The 15,616-nt window shown below is 41.5% G+C and overlaps 1 protein-coding gene across 3 annotated transcripts in view; it reads right to left on the bottom strand.

Annotated features, from left to right (window-relative positions):
• Window positions 1–15,616, bottom strand: part of rerea (arginine-glutamic acid dipeptide (RE) repeats a) — a 111,221-nt gene that overhangs the window by 68,272 nt on the left and 27,333 nt on the right. The gene's annotated exons all lie outside the window — the stretch shown is intronic.

Genomic DNA, 15,616 nt, shown 5'->3' with positions numbered 1-15,616 from the left:
ACAGGCTCAGTTTTGCTCCAGCCCGCGGTGTATTTGGTTATGTATGCTGGCTCGGCCGAATACACCCCAGCCATGTTACCTTGGCTAACAGTCATCCCTATGTTAATGTGGAATGACAGCTCTGGGGGGAGAACATGACAACCCACTGCCAAGAAACAGCACACAAAAAAGCCTGTGATTTAACGTATCTACTGCTATGGTTATCATTGTTCCTTCAAAATACAGAACTCTCTCACCTTAGAGGGCAGACTAACCTACAATACGACAAAATACCCCCGAAGTCATATAGAATTGACCCTTAAGAGCAAGCTGCCAGCAAAACACCGCCCTACACAGTGTGACTACAGAGGAAGATTCTCACTTACATCCCAGTGTTTGCTTTTTCCCCCACTACAGATTAACTAGAAATAGCCTAGCTATTACAGCCCCCTGAGGGGCCAGACCTGGCAATCAGCACAAGTGTTACCCATGGCCGTGATAGCAGCCTGTGAGCGAGCCAAGGAAAGAGGAAGGAGCTAGGAGGTGGAAATTCTGCGGTGTGTGTGTCTGCAAGACGACGACGACGTGCGTTTAACAGAAAAAAGGTAAGATAGTGCGGAGGAATGGCTTTTGGCAGGCGCGGTGACGCGGTTGACAACAGCGCTACTCAACGGCAGCCTGTCATCTTGTGAGTAGACACCAACTGACAGGGCAGCTGCTCTTGTCGTCAGCTTCAACACAAACACCAGGGCTGATTACACCGCTCCGTCGTCACTGCCCTATTAATCACCTAATGATGAGTTACCACGGCGACCGCTGGGCCATTCTCTCACACACACACACACGCACGCACGCACGCCAAAATACATATCACACCCTTCTGGTGTCCATATACACAAGCGTGTCCCAGACACGTGAGGGATGTGAAAATATTGACAGAGGTATCATTTGATACCAGAGCTTTAATCCCAAGTGGAGAAGACCCACCATGTCAGCTAAGCACCTCCTTCGACTAATCAGTAGCATAAGCCCCTTCAACTGAAACCAACGAGCTTCACTGTACAAACCTTCACTGAACCGTTAAGATACTCTCATTTGATGTTACAGCCTGCTCGTTATTTTTTGGGGGGGGGCCAACATTTTGCCACAAATGTCATCTTAAAAACAGCCAAACAAAACCAAGCGAATTATAAATGAAATAACTGTACGTTCAACAACGTAACGACGATAGACTAGTCAAGAGGACGAGGACAGTTAAAGAAAGAAAAATCCCCAGGCCCACTGACAGAGTAACAAAGTGCTCATATAAATGGTGCCTAGCCGATGACTAACGTTGTGAGGGGGCAGGTGAGGCTTGCAGCTATTACACATCAATCACCAGGGCAGGACCCTTTGAGAGATACCAGCTGTCTTAATGGAAAAGAGAAGGGGGAGAGAAAAAGGCGGCTGCCTGGGCTCAGCCAACAGCACCTACTCCACCATTTACATTACTGCAATGGAGTCAAGGGCTAGCAGCCAGCAGGGCTTCAATAAAATACATTTCTCTTTTAGAACATGTTTAAATTAGACCTCTGCCCTGAAAACCACACAGTTGTGCCTCTATTAACACATCATCCCCCACAATGGCCACACAGCAGGTTTCGATTACAACACTGTAAGTGTTTTCTTTTTTTTCTCTCCTTCCACCAGGCTTTTAAGGTACCATGTTTTATTAATTCAAAATCACACCCACATTACTCAAATACACATTCATCTCAGTGATTTAAATCAAAAACCTTAGCTTAGGATAAACATCCAAATTGGCCAGGTTTAAATGAACAGCTTAGACGACGAGGAGACGCTGCAAGGGTTTTCACATTTAGTAATTGATTATTTTTGGTTATGAATCGCTTGATGCTTTAAAACTATAGGCCTATTATATGAAACAATATGAAATGTATATCTAAAAGCAACACAGAGCCCAAGAACAAAAACTGCGCATTTCTTGGAGAGACTGAATATGCTGTAAATTATTTATTTTTTTCAATCAGAGAATTATGAAGTGGCAAAATATGATTGGCAAGGATTTGGGCTGGCTTTGCAAAAGGATTGAGTGAAATACTCACATGAATACAGATTAGGGAGAGCAATATTAGCATGAATACACACAGCATTATTAACAATGACGGGAGTGACTCAAAATTGATCCGAATAAAAACGTAGATCTGCAATACTTTGTTTAGCCATCATGGTGTTCAAATGGAAGAGCTTTTGTCAGCTGCAATATATTACTCAGTCTAATCTAATCTGAGTTGATATCCAACCCGTAGAACAACAGCACAATGAAAGCTCCAGCTGGAAGCGGGGGGGGGGGGGGGGGGGGGGTAGACCAATAAGGCATTCTCTTTGCGGTCTCTTCCCACCTTGTGTGCTTTGTGTTACCCGGTGAATTATAGCCTGCTCTATTCTCTCTAAGACCTCTCTGCTATAGTTCACATTGGCAGGGCGAAGACACTTGTCTGCTCCACTTGTTCCTTAAATTCACTGACGAGCAACCACCTTTTCCCTCTGCGATCACAACGTTATCAAAAGCCCTATTTTTAGCCTCCATTTGGGGTTAGTTCAGTAGGTAACAGCGGTACTGCTAGATAGCTAGAGGCAAACATGCATATTTAAAACATGCCTACAGACTACAGTGGTTGAGGAAACCATTTCGCAACAAAGCAAGAGATTATTATACAAATGAACTACAACAATGGAAACAACTAATGAAATCACTGACATAACAATCAATGGAAACATTTAACCACAAACCTGGTCATACAATGTAAATGTATGTGTTATGTAAATGTATGCACATACAAACAATTCCTTCCCGGTTTTTGAAGAGTAATGGTGACTACTTCCAGTCACAACAACAAGCTTGGTTTCACAGGGCCTTGAGCCCAAACTTGAGCTGAACATCAAGGCCAAATCCCCTATTCCCTGTATGTGTTTGTGTATGCTCTCAGAGCTCTGTATCACCCTGGGGGACACCTCCACAGCACTGCACTTCTATTATCTGCAGAGCCGGCGAGAAGGACTTCATTTTAAAGCACAGGCCTAACAGCAGGGACATAAAGACGCCACCTCTCTGCCTGCCATGTTTGTCTGGGGTGGGCGAGAGAGAGAGGGGGCCTTTTTAGCTCCTTTAGCCGCCTCAGACGGCGTCATGTTTTGACACCGTTGCTGAGAAAAATGGCAGGGTTGTGTGGTTCTAGTTCCTCTAAATGAGGTGCCGTCGAGAGCGTAATCACAGGCAGTCCGCTGGAGGACTTCTCCGAATGTGTCATTGATGAGGGAAAAGCTGGTGAATGTGAGGTATGTGGCAGCAGCCAGCACTATCAGGAATCTGGGAATTAATTGAATTTCTACATTAAAAAAAAAAAATGTCTTATTGCAATGAGTGCCTGATTTTAGGGGCTTTCTAGTATCCTTCACCTCAGAGGAACTTACGGGTGAGACTGAGGTCAGCTGAGGCATAAACACAATGATATTATGCACACAAGAAACATATTCAAGCCATAACCTGCCATAACATTTGCATCTAAACCACCATGAAAATATTGTCTCAAGTCAAGACAGAATGTACAAGAATCTACAGTACATAAAACGCAATTTCATTGTTCCTTGTATACAAATCAGACTTTAAAAAAAAAAACGTTGCCCCCCCCCCCCCCCCCGACAGAATAACAACTAGGCTACACCCATTGACAAAGAAGCAACTAGGTTTTTGATCTGCCAGATATGAATATGTTGTTGAGACAAAACAAACATCTTAACAATAATAAGTTGTAAGTGTCTTCTGGTAGACACAAAACAGCTATACAACTATGACGTTTTTTTATATTTAGCTAAGCCCTCAATCACTCCACACTCATTCCACTTCCTCTGATGCTCTACTCTTAAAAGGGCAATCTGGGGTTCAATCAACAACAAATCGTTTTCCTCGCCACTGTTTTGGGTAAACAGCTGAGGGATGGGGCTGTAGAGATGTAACCACTCAAATTAATAGTATGAGCTATGGATGCAAGGACTGACCATCCATGAGATCACAATTATAGTTTTAACCATGTTTTGAAACTATACAATGTTTGTTTACAATTGCATTGTTTACAAATGATGGAGTAAAACAAGCTTCTATTTTGGGTTCTGATGGGGTAAGACAGTTGAACGAAGAGGATGGGGCTTTAAAGTTATATTCTTAAAGAATGAATGGCTATATATATATATATATATATATATATATATATATATATATATATATTTATCTCATACATAAAAACATTGATGTACAAATCCCAGATTGCCTCTAAACATCCCCTCATCTTCCCAGATCTGCCCATCAGCCTTAAGATCCCATCCATCAAGTGTATTTAAACCAGTAATTGAGGGAAAATAAGGAGAATTCATAACACTGTCTTACATCCTTAAACTCCTTTAATCCCTTTGCAGTACAATGTGACATGCCAAGACAGAAGAAAACCAACAGGACCAGGTAAGACTGACGGATAGATAGTGCTGAGGTTTCAACCTGTAAACACAACTGACAGGGGCATTGGAGGACAGCTTAAGAAGAGATCCCGGCAACAAAGCCATTAGGTCAGCAAGCAAAACAATTTTTCCGCCTAAATTATTTAGCTATCTGGTAGCGCCCTCCTCTCCATCCCGGAGCAGATGGTTGGGGGAACAAGCCCTGCATTCAAGAGCACACATAACGGCCGGGGCCAAAAGCACCTCCACCCTAGATACCACAGGATGGTATTACCTCTAATTAGGCACGGCTTTTGTTTCAGAGGCGGACGCCTCTCTTGCAGCCACTAACCACCACAGAACAACAGTCTTTAATTTTTTTTTTTAAATAAATAAATAAAAAGGACCAGTCTTCTTCCTATGTCCCTTACAGTGCCGTTACTAACAATTTTGATATGTAAACAGTACAAATATATGCATTCAATAAAAATGTATTTTCAAAATGTGTTTATTTAGGAAGAGGGAGAAGTCAGCAGTAAAGAGGAAAGATTGTGTGTCGTGTCAAGGCTTGTCATCCACCATCTCTGTGGTGTGGAGCACTGATCCTAGTCATAAGAGAAAGCACCCTCGGCAGGGCGCGTGAGGGGAGTGACATGAATCATGAGTCTGTAAGGCCTCTGTACAGTCATGGCTTTTAAACTATAGCCACGGACAAGGCCATGTTGTAAATATAATTCTGAATGTGTTTCCTTTCACTCCAAAAAAAAAAACGGCAAGGGGAAGTGGCCGGGGGTAATGAAAACGCTGCTGGAACAAGTAGGATCTGAGCTCTGAGCTCCCCTATCCTCAGAGGACAGCTCATAAAACATGCATTGACTGGGACTATTACAGCACCAGCATTTTAGTGCAACACACACACACACACACACACACACATAAAATACATGTGTGTGAAAAGTCAGCTGTTTACAGAAAACAATAACAGCCAGGTCCCAGAACAATGGGCTTGGTCTGGGAGAGTTGAGGCTGGTTTTAAGCGGTGTACAGTAGCGATCAGCAGATTAACTCTGTCCATTCATGTGTGAAATGGAGACTTGATCCCTAACTGATAGTGTGCTTTGCCTCCAGCAAACACAGGCTGCATATTTGTCATAATTTCATAATGCCTAACAACTGTAATATATTAGATTACACATCACATCCTTCACTATGCACTATGGTGCTGTGAAAATACCATGTGTTTCACAACATAGTTTGAATAGGGGTAGGCCTATCGCTGGTTTTACCAAAGCAGTTTAAACACTACTAAATGCTAGCCATTTGGTTGTTTTGCATTGAACAAGCCCCTGACATTCTTGGAATGCTAATGTAGCCTAAAGCTTGACAAACTGACTCAATTATATTCTTCACAGTAGCCAAATGTACCAATAGTAGAACCGTAAATGTATAATATAATCCCATCTTGAACTTGTAGTGTCCAAACCAGTTCACTTCGGATGTAGCCTCAGCTCTGATCAACATTTAGCCTGGGTTACCATTTGAAACTGAATCTCTAGGCTAAACCGGGGCAACCAAAAGGAGAAACCCTGACACCGTATTCATTTAATTTGGATGCGAGTTCTAGTAACGCTTTAACACCACCACTCCATTACCACAATGTTACGCGACACAATCGTTAAGTAATCCCCTCTCTCCATTGTGTCTAAGCACACCATATGCTGCGTTCATGCATAGGAAATCAGTCTCTGGCGTCTTCCGTCATTGCAGCAGCATAAGATTTCCACTGAGTCGTCTACGGGGCAGGTTTGTGTAGGTAACAGCCTAGTTAAAATAGCTCCCGAATGCATCTGTGAGCTTAGAAAAAGCCACAGAGAGCGTGTTTGCCACAGTGCTGCATTCATTCAAGTGTATACACACACACACACGTGTCAATCTAAATGAGTAGGCCATTGACAAAACACTGTGGCTGAGCAACTGTATGTTGCAGAGACAGGGTAGACTCTGCTTAGCCAATAAATGGATGAAGTGAAATGTGCCTTGACCTTCTCCGATCTTTCTTTCAGCAGCTCCTTACATATATTGCTGTCTCCCCTCATATATCATCCGGGCAAATGGCGCCCTTCACCCCGTCCCTTCCTGAGGGGACATCTTTGCCCAGCACACTTAACTGACAGCCTCCCTCTTCCTCTGTTGGCGAGAGTGGGAGGGGAGAAGAGCCTCATTTAAGCAAACGCTGCAACGAACAATTATGTTTTTATAATACGCACACACCCCTCCTGTATTCACATCACACAGTCATTAACGGGGAACATGGAGGCATTTGAGAGTCTTGTTCTTGGCCTTTAAAGAACAAGGGGTCAATATGCCCTTCAACCCTTTTCTCTTCCCAGCAACTGACAGAGACCTCATCCCTCCAAAAAAACATGCCCTTAGTCTTATTTATGATGCCAGTTGCCCAGCTTCAGAAAAGGCAACATTCCTGCTTCACTCAGCAGAACCACCAGTATCAGTTTACGCTGCAGTTCCACCCGCTGCTCCGCCAAGGCTGCTCTGCGGCTGCTGGAGCAACAACTCAATAATGAATATGAAATCTCTCTAATTGATGTCTATGGGAGTTGGAGCATCCGAAAATATATCGGACATCGGTAACTTGATTAGTTTTCGTTTCATGCCACCAAAAAAAATAATAATAATCTCTGATCAGCAGTACAAAGGCCAGTCATGATCAAATTAGATTTGCAGTAAGAGCACCATTGATCTTGGCACTCATCTGGGCAGATGAAGCAGGACTAGGCAGCTGGTAATCCAATACCAGGAATCGGAAGCGCCTGAAGGACCATGCAATGTTTACGGAATACTTCCTAGGCAGAAATGCAAAATGTTACGTGTACGTCACTCTGGATGCCATGAGGCCTGGCCTTGGAGCTCCGGCGAAATGAATAAAACCGCAGTGAAACTAACGGCAATGTGTTTGAAAGCAGAAGTAATTGCTTTTGCCACAGCCATCATGTAATGAGTAAACAGGATGAATGAAGCGTGAGTCTAGACCAGTGTTTAAACTTGTGTTGCTGTGATACGCTCTATATTTCAGCATCATTGGTAATAAACTAGGCTCCACACAGCTGTATCACAGTGCACCAATGACAATAGAGTACCACTAAACCACCTCAATAAAGTGTGTAAGACTGAAAACACTGTGCCCCTATTGATCCATTGACATTAAGGATAAATTCAACCACAACTAACAATGTTGATGCACACTCTCTGAGGTAACGTTGCATGGCATATGATAAGAACACAGGATCCGATAGGTAAAGTACCTGTGCAGTGCAATGATCATCATTATGACTGCAGTAAGCAAATGTGCAGTTGTTAGTTTAAGCAAAATGTGTCTGGATAGTGTCTGCGTATTGTCTTGTAAACATTTTCCACAGTGTCCTATGAGAACTTCCAACACACAACACAATAGAGTGGTTAGCAAACATTTGCTAGCAAAGCTCACTTCTCTCACTCATACGCTACAAAGAGCTACCGGCACTCCTCCTAAACACACAGACACTATATACCCCTAACACACTAATAACCTTGGGCTGTCTACCGGTGCTATTAGTTTATGGAATGGTATATTAGTTTATGGGATAGAGTATAAATAGAAGCTCCAATTCTCACTAGCAGTCTGTAACAGCTCTATTTCAGCAAGCCCATCATTAAATATTTATCCTGGCAGAGTGGCAGATTGTACCGAGGTGATAAGCATTTAAGAATCCAAATCTCTGCTTTTCCCCCCCAACAACAAAGACCCGTTTATTCAAAAGGATTATCTACAAGTGTTCCTTTAATCAGCACACGGCAGTACTGTAGAAGTCCCTCAACAACACTCCCAGAGGAATACCTTTCCTGTGATGTATATCAGGCAAAGGGATCTCTTCTACCAAGGCGAGTGTGTGTGTATGAAATGATACGAGCGCAGAAATGATGTGTTTGCTACCTTGTTTTGACGCCTCTAAAGAATGTAATTTCAAAGGACTCCATTTTGAAGTGCAGTTATTACAGCACCTTAAGGCCTCGTGCTACACTGTCAAGGGGTTCCTTCCTCTTTATGCCCCTAATGTTGTTTGTGGTTGGGTTGTTAATTTGTGTGAAAATGTTTCACGATAAGGCCTACAGATTTTTCTTTTTTTTTCTGGAGCAACCACTGAGTGCAGAAAGTAATGGCAAATTCTAGCCAATGAGTTGTGTGAACAAAGAATAATTTTTTTCAGTTTCAAACTCCATGAAGAAACAGGCCTAGGTACTTTCTATAACTGCTTACAACAGTGTTGAAACTGTTTACAAAGGAAAGATACATATACTACCAGTATTTATCCACTGTTGTCGTGACACTGACCCAAGCATAAGCCTAATCCTGAGACAGATATGGTAATGACTTTCTTACAAACGGTATGTTGTCATGTATGTCATGTATCAGGCTACATCGCTACATGAATAACGTGTGACTTCTTGTGGTGAAAAACAAAACAAAAAGTGTATAACCCGACACCTTTCTATGGGCTTCATGGGATTCTAGACAACCAAATAGACTAGGCCAAATATGCAAATCTGTTAAATGGCTGCTTGAGATGACAAGCAGTGCATTACAATAGAGCATCATTGTTTACCTTGCATTAATAAAGCCTTTTCACTGCTCTAAACAAGAGTCATGCTCCAATAGGCAGATTCAAACCGTTCCACTGCTGTTGTTCTAACTCTCTCTTTGTCTCCGGTAGTTAATGATTTTCCGAAGATCTCTCCGTTGAACATGTGATTTGCATGTTTAAAATGTTAAGATGACAAGACAGGTTTGTAAGCAGCAGCATGTAGAGTTGTATTTGGAGAACGCTGAAGCTTTGCGGTCTCATTTTCACTCTGAGGTTGATCAAGAGGAAACAGAAAAGGTCTCAGGATATCAACTCTCAACCGTCTTGTGTTTACATATCTGAATTGTGCAGTCATCTCTACTCGGTAGAAACACTGCAAGCGAAATCAATTACTCCACCGCAGACAAGCCTTTCGCTGATTGCTGCAGCTCTCCTTGCCAATCGAGACGATTAAATTCTGTTTCCAAATTAACACTAGTTAACTTAAAACACTGACACACATTGAGCCTAGTCATTAGCTCACCTTTTTAGAAAAAATTGAATGATTTGCCAGTTCAGAAAGATCACCACCCCTGATGCTGCCTAGGGCAGCTCTCACCGTACGCCTAATTATTTTGAGGAACAAGGCCACTGATGAATCTCAGTGGATCAAATTGGAGGTGCTATTATTATGATGTACGCACTGAAACAATCTGATTTAACTGGAGTCGCCATACAGATATCTAAAAGAAAAGCAGAGAGCAGTCTTTTTTAAATAGGCTAGACTAAAGTGGCTTTGAAAAAAGTTAGAGTGGAATTGCTACATAACACCCATTATTAAACTGCACTCACAGCTATGGGCAAAGGCTTGGTAAACAGAGTCATCTTGTGGATTCTGTACACGTTGAACTTAAAGCAAACTACAGGTTGAATGATATGGATACACTAATTGTTCCTGTTCTAAAAGACCTGTATGCTGGATGCATCAAACATGGAAAGAACTACTACTAGTATCTGTTCCATACATTTTAATAAACACCGGCAAATAAAAAAAAACAGGATGACCCAGAAGAATAATCAAATGAATGAGTGACAACAAGTCAATACTTTCTCATTCTGAGGACAACCAATACCTAAGCAGTAACAGGCAATGGAGGCTCAGGCAAGGCTAGTCTCTGAGCCTTTTACTGTTAATGTGTCAATAATCTGGCTATACATGGCTTTTAAGGATAGTGCCAATAGAAATGCAGTTATAAAAAGCTTTCACTAGCCACAGTACAACAGAAGGAGAATGGGCCACAATAACCTATATCCTATGGTGTAAATGGCCATTGTCGCTACAGGGAAAAAAAAAAGCTTATTTGAAGAAAAGAAAGAAAAAACGACAAATTCATCTGTCTAAGGATGTCTAAGGACAGCAATATAAACCTATCAAGAGAATACAAAAGCAAACTGCAGCATTGAAAACTATGCTCATACTGAGCACAGAATGGTAAGGATTCCAGGGGGTTCACAAGGCCTACACAATAAAAAATAAAATAAATAAAAAGATATCTAATTTGAAAACAGTGACAATTAGCCTATTCTGATTACTTCCTTGACTAAAGAGCATCTTAAATGCTAAATGGGCCATGTTGCTACACAATTGACTAAACACGAGCAAGATCAATGAGTAAATTTATCAGCAAATATTACAATTTGCAGCCTGGCAAGTAATCATTAAGGAATGGGGCTGATGCATTATTCATTGGCTAATGTATAATTCAGACTTAACAGCAGATTCTATGCATAAATAAAGCTGTGATACATTCATACGCATTAAATGTTTACTCTGTAAAATAGGATATGAAGGCACAGCTTGCATGCATCCCTGCTCATAGTTTAAAATCTGTGACTTGATTATTTGTTTGCCATTCTGGATGATGTACAGGTACTGGATGCATGCTACCTGAGTGGAGGCAGCCCTCTCTGACAGCAAGCAAACACAAAACACACACAGAGCGTTATTATTTAATATCACTGATGATATCTATTCTGTATAACAACACACTATTTGGGTGTGGTTGACTTGGCTATGCAATAATCTCATTAGGCGAAGTAATTCAAGTAGGCAAACATAAATATTGAACTTTGTCACAATAAGAGAATAAAGATGTATGGTCAATAAAACCGTACATTATAGCCCTATGAATTACAGTTTTATTTGAGAACGTCTAGTCTATGGTACATATTTCCCAGTTTATGCACTGTCAGTTTATCTCTCTTACTGTTCTGTGATAAAAGATTTGAGGTGTTTAAATTTCATTGCATGATCCTCAATGAGATGATTGTGAAGGCATGCTCGTTCAAGCTCTCTTGCTAGTGTAAAAGGCAGCATCAGAGGGGCTGTCAATAGTGAGGACATGTACGCAGTGGGGACACAAGCTACATCTGACAGTCCTCTGAACAGGCAAGCAGGCAGGCCTGTGGGGACCGCCATTCCACTTTATGACCATGCACTGAATTAACAAGGCCAGATGTCCCCCACTTAACATGTGTGAAAGCGCCCTCCAATGGGCTCAGCTGCTTTAAGGTTGAACAGGGGGGAAAAAATGCATTTTCAATTATCCGAATTTCTCTCTTTTGCTCCCAAGGTTTACATTAATGAAACATAACTGAATCCAGAGTCTATGCACAAACCAATCAGAAGAAATCACCAAAGACAAATCAAAGTACCTCTCCACTTTATCCTAACCCTTCAATTCAGTCCTTACTGTCCCTGATGGACATCTTGCATGTATTCTAAAATAATCAACAAGTAAGATGTCCTTGTTCTGACCACAGAGGCTAACAGCTCAACATTGGTTACTTCACTTAGAGTTGGAAATCAATCTCTGAAATCAGACATTGACTCAATGCTCATACCATGTAAAGGATAAAAAAAAAAGCACCCACAATGCCATGGAAGCCATGATCTCTCATTGATTTTCCACCATCCTTCATGACTTTAGTGCTCTCAGATTTCTGTATTGTGGGATAAGTGATGGGTGGGTGCATTTTAACTATTCCCATTGGGGGTGTGGAAGAAGAAGGCTGCATTCAGATAGAAAACTAGAAGATGAACTTTAGCTGTGGTTGAGTGGTTGCTGAAGTTGTTTAGGAGTGTCATTGATGCAGCTGATTTAGACTGTCTGAAATATGCATCACTAATTTCGCCAAGACAATTCATACTTCAAAAGCAGAACAAATCCATCATGAACAATACAGCCATTATATGAAAGCATAAATCTATATTTGGTGGAAAATCTTAAAGCAGTTCCAACCTTCTGGCATTACAATCGTAAAAATTACATCATGTGGGCTATTATTATCACTATCCAAAATCTGTGGAAAAGCCAGAGTGAATTGATATTGTCCAGAGCTGGAAAAAATGTTAACTACTGAAGGGGGAGCCCTTATTCAGATGACCTAATGAATTCAAAACAACAAAAAACAAGAAGAGGCCACCAACGTCACATCAATTACAGCTGCCCTTTCTCTGATTCTTTAAGTGTTACATCATGCTGTTCAACCAACAGACACAGACAAAGACGACCACAGAGTCGATGCTATTGGTGAGGAACTGCCATCACCACCCCCCACACACACACACACACACACACACTAAAGGCAGGTAGACACACAAATGTAGTGTAATCCCAGCGAGTGGCAACTGAGCCGTTACAACCCACTTTATGAAGAATCTCTGTCAGGGTGAAAATAGTCCCTTTGATCCGTATATCGCCCCTCTGATTCCTCCAAGGTGAGGCTGATACACAAATGTGCAAAGAATGCTTAGTGCATCTTCTCTGTGGCTAGACTGCAAAACAGGTTGTGATGAGGTGACTCACCGTTATGTGAATCTACTTACTAGGCCTATATCAACTTATGTACATGAATTGACAGCACAGCATGTACAAACAAAGATCAAATTACGCGTCAAATTTCATTCCCATAAAGCATTAGCCACATCTCACGCCACACACTACAAATGGAGATTAGGCCTACACAGAAAGACACAGCATAATGGCAGTATTCACCAAATAACGATTCAATTTATCCATCTTCGATCCTGTGTGAAATCCAGTCCCTTAGTCCCTTATCCCGTACTGCAGCACAAATGCCCTTGTATACTACTCCATTAAGAGGATTGACCACTTCCTCTCTAATTCATTTCACTGTAGTGAAACTAAACGGATGTGTAACCTCTGGGGAAAGATGTCAGATAAAAAAATATGTTTTCTTTTCAGAAGAACAAGTGATGTTTAGTTGTTTCTGAATAATTGACATTCCCAACTGAGCAATAGACTAATATCAATATTTCGGCCAATTTCCCGTCACGTCTATTCTAATCTCAATTAGTTCACAGTGGACTATCCTGTTATTGGTAATAAACAAAAACAAAAAAAGACTCGAGACAGAATCCCGAGAAAAATATTGGCGTATTATGGACTTTAAACCTTTGAGTCATGAACGCATTTACATTTTGATAGAAAACAACAAAATTTCAAAGCTCCTCTCACAAACCATTCCAGAATTCTAGTCAGTTGTGTTTTCCTCATATCCAGACACAAAACCGCACACACGTTTGAGTTTTCTACCTAAACTTCCCTAGTTCACCAAGTTTTGCTCTGCGCTACCTCAATCTTAGACCAGTGGCTAAGCAAACGAGGTAGGCCTACATCAAAATTCACAGGATTAGAGATTCCTGAAAAGTTTGCCATTATCCAGTTGTCAGTCATACACATGTACCTTTGAGGAGCACTAACAAAGAGCAGCATCACAGCAGCTCCCACTGCTTGCCCCTAAATGCAACAATGTATAGTCTACTTCTTTGAACAAAGTAGGGATTATTAGTTTGGCCTTTACTGAGAACCTTCTTATGAGTCAAGGTGCTGAGAGAGTCTGTCTGACTTCCTCTCCCTCATCTCCAGTCCTTGTGCCATGCATTAGCCAAGTAGTGTCCTCCCACTCAAGTGGATTAATCACATCTGAATCATTAGGCTAGAGGTCACTTCTCAGTTAACAGGATGGAAAATATGCCAAAGGAAACTGGGGACAGGGATGATTATCTCTTGACAATTAGCACTTTAACATGTAAATAGTTCATATGAACATGACTTCAAATAATTAGTGGAAAAAAGGATTCTGGCAAATAGTTTTTCTTTTAGACAGCTCTAAACAAGATGACTGATACTGCTACATCCCCTCCTCGATTTGAGTCTTTTTTCAGGCAAGAACAATCTTAGTGCTAGTGTGTCCAAATACCCTGAGGATCAAACTACTGACTGCAGTCACATGAAAATTAAGTATGACCAATTTAACAATGATTTAAGTAAACAAGTGCCATGCATAGTAATAATCACATACGCTGACGATATGAGACAAAATATTGTTCTTGACTGCTTTCAAATCCCAGCCATGCCCCACCCCCCATCAAACAGTCCCCCTTGCTCTTTTTCTTTTTTTTCTCCTCTTTTACAAGCAGCACATCACTCCCCCACAGTGAGAGCTGCATGTGTTCAGGCCAGAGTTCATAGCCTCTGGAGTGGGAAGTCAAGTTAATTTGGTGGTACATCACTAGTATTGCAACTGGTTAACTTGGTCTACCTGTACCAACCTCCACCATCTTGCAGTGACCTTCTGTAAACAACTATGGGTTATGATCAATCCAAAACATCAAGCGATGTGAAATGCTAGGAATGCTCAGGGATTCCCAAAACATTGTAAAATTAACAGACTTGACAAACAGTTCTTCATTTGAATGACTTTATACATAGAATGCATCAATTACAGCACTGTCTATGAAACTTCAAAGCTTGTTATGCCTAGTTAAATGAATTTCCTAAAACTTAAAACGTGCAAGTAGTTAGTAAGCCCAACAACCACAGTAATTTGGACTTAATCGTACAGTTTAAAAGCTTTGAAGGACAGATCTTGGGGGGCTACTTGCAGATCTGGTCAGTAAACTCACTGGGTTAGGGTTAGCCAAGTTTTACAACAGCCAAGTTTTACAACAATGCAGCCAACTTTGAGCTCGCTCTATACTTTTTCTTCTCTTTTTTTTTTTTTTTTATCACTTGAGGTTACACGCGCTTCTCCTTTAAGTACTGTCATTGAATCACCTCTAGTAAAAAATCTTAAATGTAACTCGTGCTTTAATCACCACAATTGCCAACATTCCATCTCTTTCTCCCCAACACATCACCCCTCCCAACTCCCCCCCCCCCCCCCCCCCCACCTTTTTTGTATTCAACTACTCACCCGCCAGTCTGATGATCTGGAGTTCCAAAGACTACCGCAAACAACTTCAAAACACAATCCTCGCCAGAAATGACCCTGCCGAACTTCTTGGCCTGGGCCAAATCCAAAAACCAGGGACTGAACAATATCACGCATACACTTTATCCTTGAGGAGCCTCTGCCCGCACAGAAGGAAACGGGCAATTGCTTCCAACAAAAGACGGGCTCACTTTGCTAATTTATTCACGTACAAATCGCCGAGGCACCCT

The sequence above is a fragment of the Argentina silus genome (assembly GCF_951799395.1).
Source record: "Argentina silus genome assembly, chromosome: 8".
In the NCBI taxonomy this organism is placed as follows: domain Eukaryota; kingdom Metazoa; phylum Chordata; class Actinopteri; order Argentiniformes; family Argentinidae; genus Argentina; species Argentina silus.
The sequence above is the reverse complement of the archived record's forward strand: the minus strand, read 5'-3'. Positions and strand labels throughout refer to the sequence as shown.